This window comes from Macrobrachium nipponense, chromosome 13, assembly GCF_015104395.2.
Source record: "Macrobrachium nipponense isolate FS-2020 chromosome 13, ASM1510439v2, whole genome shotgun sequence".
NCBI lineage: Eukaryota > Metazoa > Arthropoda > Malacostraca > Decapoda > Palaemonidae > Macrobrachium > Macrobrachium nipponense.
In genome coordinates this window covers 64,237,910-64,246,574 of record NC_087206.1, presented here as the reverse complement: position 1 = coordinate 64,246,574, position 8,665 = coordinate 64,237,910, and the positions used below count along the sequence as shown (strand labels likewise).

Sequence of the window (8,665 nt, the reverse complement as noted above, 5' to 3'; positions counted from 1 at the left end):
GCCACGCGAAGAGGGGAACCCCGTCGGAGTTGCATCGGTTCATTTACATCCTTTTTCGGAAGGAGTTTTACAAGCAATCTCGAGGGATCGAAGGAGCAGTCAACAAATCTCTCACGAGACCAATAACTTTCTAATGGAGAGAAGGAAACGTGGCCATTGGATTATTCGAATTGGCAACTCACCAGCACCAGGACACTTCTCTTGGTCACTGTCCAGGGAGATGATTATATTTTTTTTTTTTTTTTTTTTTTTTGTCCTATCGTTTGCGCGTTTTATTTTGCAGATAACTCAATAAACTCATATTTCACTTCATTATCATCATTATCATCATCATCATCAAGGTTATCCTTCTTCTTCCCCTACTCTGAATCAACCAGGATTGATGTTTTATTATTAAAAGTATAAAAATGAGGTAAAAACAGGTTGGCTTCTGATTCTAATGTACGTTATTAAAATGGACCCGAGCTTCCCTTTTTGGCAAATGTAAATGTGCTGGTCTCTCTCTCTCTCTCTCTCTCTCTCTCTCTCTCTCTCTCTTTTGCATTAACGTTGAAATTCCCTATTTTTTCGTAGCTATGTTTTTCTTAGATTTATATTCAGGACATTCATCCGAGGTAATTTTATTCTGGCGTTAGTTATTTTTTTATATTTTTTTTATTTTTATGTAATTCTGGACATATGTGTTTGTGTTTCATTTGATTTCTTTCAGGGAAAAGTGGTATTAGGTTATAAATACACCATTTTTTAATTATATATGTATATATATATATATATATATATATATATATATATATATATATATATATATATATACACAAAATATAATTATAGAATAGTGTGTTTATAACCTAATACCATTTTTATTATATACTCATAAAGAAATAACCCCAAGTAACGGGACCATCAATTCTTTAAGGTCACAACGAAGTTATGATACATATAGCTAGATTGCTGGCATTGCAGTGCCTGTGCTAAGAATGACGCATTGAACATAATATTAATATGAATGAAAATGCATGTACAAAGTATGTGTGTGCTTGGGGCGTTTGCCTGAGATTGTATATATTAAATTATGTACATATCTTTCCATCCTCCAACAATCGCAGCTGATTGTACCGTGACCTCGGTTCCGTTCGCCTCGTGGCTCTTCTCAGCTACTACATTTCCGCTCGCAAGAGCTAATGAACTGTCTGTCTGTTTGTTGTTTGAGACAAATTAGTAAGTTTGTAAGACTGAGCCTGTTACTCACGCCTTCGCCACAGCATAATGAGATATTTGCTGAATGCCAGCGAATTCCAGTCCTGGCTGGAATTAATAATCTGGAGAAACAGAAAGGTATCATTCGATTATGAAGGGAAAGAGGGGAAAGTTAAGTTAATTATATCTTAGTTTAACCAGACCACTGAACTGATTAATAGCTCTCATAGGGCTGGCCCGAAGGATTATTTATTTTTACTTGGCTAGGGACCAATTGGTTACCTAGCAACGGGGCCTACAGCTTATTGTAGGATCCAAACCCCATTATATCGAGAAATGAATTTCTAATCACCAGAAACAAATTCCTCTGATTCCACGTTGGCACAGCTTGGGAAACGAACTCAGGATTACCGAACGGGTAGGCGAGCACGTCAACCACTCGTCCAGCGAGGAATCCTGGAAGGTAAATACTGAAGGGGCCACCCTTGTAAGAAGGGAGAGCCGTTATTGTCTTGTTGACATGAGTAATTTTCGTTCGTGGTTTCATATCCAGCGTTTTGAGATAATAATCTGTGGAAAACAAAGAGAGATAACTCGACCAGCGAATAGAAGACGGAGGGAGTGGAAGGGTAGTGGGGAGGGAGAGAGAGAGTGGGACTCAGCAAATAAGATTTTGAGGAATGTGATCTGATTTGCATGGCATTTCCGACCATTTGTCTTTCTCTCGGGATCAGAAGAGGGGAGGAAAAAACACGTCGGTTGTTGAAGGCAAAAGGAAATATTTGTCCCTTGTTATCGCCAGAACCTCAGGTGTTGAAGGAAGTGGAAGTCGAGGTGGAGGACTTTTGCTTCGAGGAGGACTTCTGGGGATACCCCTGGCCAGGAGAGGGAGGGGGATGACGGGGGAGGGGGATGGGGAGAGGAGATTCGATTTCGGGAAAAGAAGCCCAGCAGATCACGAGCAGGAGTAGGAAGAAGAGAGGAGAGAGGAATTAGGGAAAAGGGAAATGATTTTGGGTGGGTAGGGGGGTGACGAGGGGTTCATCAGCCTGGAGGAGAAGAAATAAGATAAAGGGAGATGAGCAGGAAGGACAGAACAAGAAGAAGCGTTCATTTGGAGGAAGAAGTTTCTGGGCCAAACAGAGAGAGGAAACAAAGTTGGGAGAAGGAAAATCAGGACTAATGGAGACTGATTTTGGGACAGAGGCTCGATGGATGTCCACCTACGAGAACTGAAGGTGAAGAAGACATATTATTTATTCCTCTCAAAACTATTTTAGCACTTCTTTCTTCCACCCAGGGTCGTTTTAACGAAAACAAAATTGACGTCGGAGTCATCTCTCATCAACACCGGGCCGTGGCTGAAAGAGTTTCATACAGAATTATATTGTGTACATAAAACTGGATTGTGCTTAAGAAACTGAAATATATGTGTGTATATTTGTATGTATGTATGTATAACTGTTTCCCTTACGGACTCATGAACTTATATTTATTATCGTAAAGTCTTTCTTGACGTATTCAATAAAAAAAAAATCATGAAAATACTTCAACAATCTGCGATTTTCATCTTTTTCCTAATAATCCGGCATTAGCTCTGAGAATTCACAGTCCACGTTTAATCAGCAAACTTCATTTCCTTTGTTTTGCGATTCTATCCTCACTTGATAAAAGAATGGCTCAGCAGTTACTTTTACTAGAAAAAGTAAAAGTAATACGTCCTGCAGCAGCTTTTATTAGAAAAAGTAAAAGTAATACATACTGCAGTCTTGCAGCTTTTTATTGGACAAAATGTAATACAGGCGATTTGCGTAAAACGCATCACCATTAACTGAAATACAATCACCCCACTTTAAATTCGAAAATACTATCATTTTAGCCATTCGAAAATATTAGTGAAAGTAAATTGCTTTTGCTGAATGAATCACTTCACTACACAAAACAACGAGGTAAATTTGATTAGGGCAACTCCCGTCCGTAGTATTGTTGCTATGTGGGGTGATAATAAATGCATAACAGTAATTTGTGTGCGATTAATTGTTTTTTGCAAATTACACTCTACTGCCGTTCATCGCTTACGTAGTAGACCCTGAATATACTACGATCCCCGTTATTATTATTATTATTATTATTATTATTATTATTATTATTTATTATTATTAGACCCTGACTAATATTATTACTATTATTATTATTAAAAAATCATCATAGTAGCACGAGTCCTCAAATGGAGAAGCAAATCCACAGTTATGTAAATGTACATATATTTAAATCTAACAGATTCCCGAAAGCTATCCTTGCTGTTTTTAGATTTAATTAAATATATGTACATTTACATAACTGTGGATTTGCTTGTCCATTATTATTAATATTATTATTATTAATTATTATTATTATTATTATTATTATTATTATTATTATTATTATTATTATTATTGTATATATTGGTAGTAACCCTTCGTTCAAGCATATTTTATTGAATAAATTGCTGCTACAATGCTAATCAGCTTAAAGTAATCTTTTTTTTCTAGTCCTCTGATGTTGTCTTTTTCTTCTTTTGGACAAATGAAGATAAGATGTCCTAATACCTCTGCTGTTTCCTCTGCCATTTCTGGTTTTATTATTATTACTATTATAGTTATAATATCAGTAACTGTCATTACAAATACCATCTTTGTACTTGTCATTTTTCTCTCTGTTCCTCATACATTCCGTTTGTAGTTTGCGTTGAAAAAAAGAAATTGCCATTGTCATTTCATATCTACGCTTTTTCCATAGGGAGTGTCTCCCTCAGGGTTGATATTATCCTCCTGTTTTTCTGAATGTGTCTCAAGGATGAAGTCGCCAGCCTCACACCGTACCCTACTGATGTTAAATGAGCTACGTGCCTTTGTTATTGGTCATCCATCCAAGTATTGACCAGACCCAGTGTTGCACCACTAAGCTGACAGGACCATCATCCGTATAGGCATACAGTAATTTTCATTGTATTCACAGTGTATTCAGTCATGAATTTCATGCATATTAAAAAAAATTGAATATATATTTAAAACTGTCGTAGAATAAATTAACACGTAGACATATAGGCGATATAAATTCCATTTACACAATCCAATCAAACTTAATGTTTTGGTTTAAGATTCCTGTAAAAGAAACCTATTGAGAGGGCTATTTGTCTGTCCGTCTCTCTCAGATCTCAAAAGCTACTGAGGTTAGAGGGCTGCAAATTGGCTTGCTGATCATCCACCCTCCAATCATCAAACATACCAAATTGCAGCCCTCTAGCTTCTATAGATTTTATTCAAGGTCAAAGGTTGACAACTCAGGCCACCACCGAGCTGCGGCTGAGAGTTTCATACAGGATTATACGCTGTATAGAAAATTCGATTGCGCCGAAGAACGCCGCATTTTTCACTTGTTTTGTTTTAATAACCTTGGACGTGTATCTAGCGATGGTCAGAGTGTCTGGCCGCACGTATGCTAACGAGATGTGTTGAGTGATAGTGTTCAGGCACTCTGGCGACAGCCAGACGTCTGTCTAGTTCACGTCATGGGAAAATCAGGAAGCAAAACTAATTTAGATGCCGTCCTCTCTCTCTCTCTCTCTCTCTCTCTCTCTCTCTCTCTCTCTCTCTCTCTCTCGTGTCAGTTCCTAAGTAATATATATCTCTAAAGTTGATCCATCCATGAGGCTAATAGGTTACCAAGACATAATCATTAGGACACTGTGAATTAACAGTAAAACCTGCTCTTAGAGATAAGTGAACACAAGATGTCTCCTCTTAGGATGGACTAACAAGTCTTTGAGACATCCTAATCCTTGTAACTCCTTAACCAAAGACGACTTGAATACCTGAACATGTATGGATTAGAAACACGACAATTGCGAGGGGCAACTGATAGAAACATTCAAAATAACAAAAGTAGACAGTAACCTATTTACTTGAAACGAAAACCAGACAAGAAATGATGGATGGAAACTAGAGCCGAAGAGATACAACACATCCCATTGTGGGAACTTCTTCACATACAAGATATGTGACACGTGGTATAAACTGCCACCAGAAGTTGTAAACAGCAGCAGTGTGGAAGAGTTTCAAAGAAAGCTAGACAAAATCATTTGGAGGACACTGTGAATGAGCAGTAAAACCTGCTCTTAGAGATAAGTGAGCACACGATGTCTCCTCTTAGGATGGACTGATAAGTGTTTGGGACATCCTAATCCTTGTGGCTCCTTGCAACTCTCTTAAACTAGAGAAACGAGGTACGTGCATAAGATACTGTTTGTCCATTATCTAATTGCGCATGAATGTGGTTATGTATGTCGACTATGAATAAAATTAAATGTAGACGAAATATGAAAACCGAGCGAAATTTGGTCTCTGAGTCAATAGGAACCGAAGAGGAGTATATATATTATTAAGTCCTCACGGAGCGCAATACTCATTCAGCCGCCAGCCAACCTCTCGCCCCCCCCCCCCCCCCCCCCCCCCCCCCCCCCCCCTCGAAAAAAATAAAACTCCTTAAAAAAAAAAACTTAAGTTCTACATAAAAAAAAGGAAAAGAAAAGCTTAGTTCTACATCCAAAAAAAATACGCTTAGTTCTACATAAAAAAATAGAAAAATAAAAGAAGCTTAGTTCTACATCCGGATTCAAATCCAGATCCCGACAGAGCCCGGGTTCGATTCCCGGACAATGCTAAGCGATTTATCACCGTCCATGAAATCCCGGTGTATCTGTTGACCTAAATGTGAAATTAAGTACGCGCTGCGTGGTATGTATATCCAAATCTTCGTTGGCCCACGTACCCTGGTGGCCTGTCCACAAAAATCCTAGGAGAATTCGTAGATACATTTTTTTATATATATGTTCTTTGGAAATGTACTAATTAACACAGCCTTCTCTGATTTCGGGTCGGATGCGTAATAATTAATAATGATAATAATAATAATATCGGTGTCGGAGGTTTAGAAATAATAATAATAATAATAATAATAATAATAATTAATAATAATAATACCTCAAAATAGAAATAAGTAGGATATGGGATATGCCAGTGGAAATTGTACCCAAATCATAGGAACATTATGAAGCACGATCCCAAGATCCCTGAAAACGAATCTGGAAAAACTAGAGGCTGAAGTAGCTCCAGGACTCATGCAGAAGAGTGTGATCTTAGAAACGGCGCGCATAGTAAGAAGAGTGATGGACTCCTAAGGAGGCAGGATGCAACCCGGAACCCCACACTATAGATACCACCCAGTCGAATTGGAGGACTGTGATAGACAAAAAAAAAAAAAGAATAATAATAATAATAATAATAATAATAATAAGCGGAAGCAGTTCTTAAATTCGTGGATGTTCGGGCACGGCCGCAGGTCACTGGAATGAGAGCTTAGGTGAGTAATTCCATTTATTATAATTTCGTTTAACTAGCGTTTTTTTATAAGCACAGAAAACAACTATTTTTACTACCTCACTCGTATATTACTCAGTATTTCTATTGATAGAACTGGTCTATTTCACCATTCTATTTGTCTGACCTAGATTTGATTTTTTTTTTAATTATACGTGAAATGTGTTTTTCGTTTTCGTCCTTTTTTTATGCCGTGCCAAATTACATTTTCTTGTTTTTATTTGTTTACTTATTTACTTTCGTGGCGTTGTGTGTTTGCTTTCGTAGAATGTTTGGGTAGTTTTGTTTTGTTATAATAGAGCTCAAGTCGGTACAGATTAGTTTAGCGCGCGGCACACACACACACACACACACACACATTCACACTATATATCCCATATACCTACTATATATAATATTAATATATATATATATATATATATATATATATATATATATATACTATATATAACTGAAACACGAAAATATGGAACTTGATGAATATAGAAATAAAGACAAATTCCAGTAAGATGCTTCTTTATATATAATATTATTAAATAGTAATTAAATAATATATATATAATATTATATAATAAATTATATATGTATTGTATGTATATATAAATATATATATATATATATATGTATATATATATATACATATATATATATATATTATATATATAAATAATATTAATTATAAAATTATATATAATAAATAAAGTTCCAGTAAGAACGCCAGAGATCGTGTTGCCAGACTAGCAGCTGTTTCAACTACCAATCAGTGGTCTACTTCGGGACTAAACTAGAGACGGTAGGTTGCCACAGCATTGCCTCAGTATTTTGTTGGTCCAATGGATAAATGCTACTTCTTTCCAAGTCCTGGGATGAGGGTGGTACACTCTTTCAGTGGAATTATATTCGAGGAGGCCCTCGACAGCACACACACAAAAAAAAAAAAAAAAAAAAAAAAAAAAAATTGTGTGTTTGTGTCAATTACAGTCATCCTATTCGACTGTTTTTTTTTTTTTATAATATATAATTTGGGTGTCCGGGTTGCATCCTGCCTCCTTAGGAGTCCGTCCGTCACTTTAATCACTATTTGCGAAAACGTATTATCCATTATTATTATTAAAAAATCCTCATAGTAGCACGAGTCTTCTAATGGATAAACAAATCCACAGATATGTAAATGTACATATATTTCAGTTTAAAAACAGCAAAAATAGCTTTCGGGAATCTGTACGGGGAACCGTACAGAATCCCGAAAGCTATCTTTGTTGTTTTTAAACTGAAATATATGTACATTTACGTAACTGTGGATTTGTTTCTCTATTATTATTATTATTATTATTATTATTGTTATTACTATTATTATTATTATTGATTTTTTTATTTTGTCTATGACAGTCATCCTGTTCGACTTTTTTTAATATATAATTTGGGTGTCCGGGTTGCATCTTGCCTCCTTAGGAGTCCGTCAGTCGCTTTAATTATTATTATTATTATTATTATTATTATTATTATTATTATTATTATTATTATTGTTGTTGTTGTTGTTGTTGTTGTTTATCACAGTCATCCTATCCGACTGGATGGTTTTTATTGTGTGGGGTTCCAGGTTGCATCCTGCCTCCTTAGGAGGCCATCACTTTTCTTACTGTGCGCGCTGGTCCTAGTAGTACACATGACAGTGTTTAGGGGTGGGGACCTATTTGGTAGTTGTAGAAGCAGTATGGAGAAGTGAACGTACCATTGGTAGGAGCTGTAGTACACCTGTTAGTGTTTACGGGTGGGGGCAAATTTGGTAGTTGTAGGATCAGTATGAAGTGAACGCACCATTGGTAGGAGCCGTAGTACACCTGTTAGTGTTTAGGGTGGGGCTCAATTTTGGCAGTTGTAGAAGCAACATGAAGAAGTCAATATAGCATAGGTAGCAGCTGTAGTACACCTGTTAGTGTTTACGGGTGGGGCGTCAATTTGGCAGTTGTAGAAGCAATATGAAGTCAATATAGCATTGGGAGCAGCTGCAGTACACCTGTTAGTGTGTATGGGTGGGGACCAATTGGCAG

General features: G+C 36.6%; 1 protein-coding gene across 1 annotated transcript in view; it reads right to left on the bottom strand.

The window, feature by feature from the left end:
- The window catches only part of LOC135225357 (uncharacterized), a 62,971-nt gene that overhangs the window by 3,354 nt on the left and 50,952 nt on the right, over positions 1 to 8,665 (bottom strand). The window lies entirely within an intron of this gene.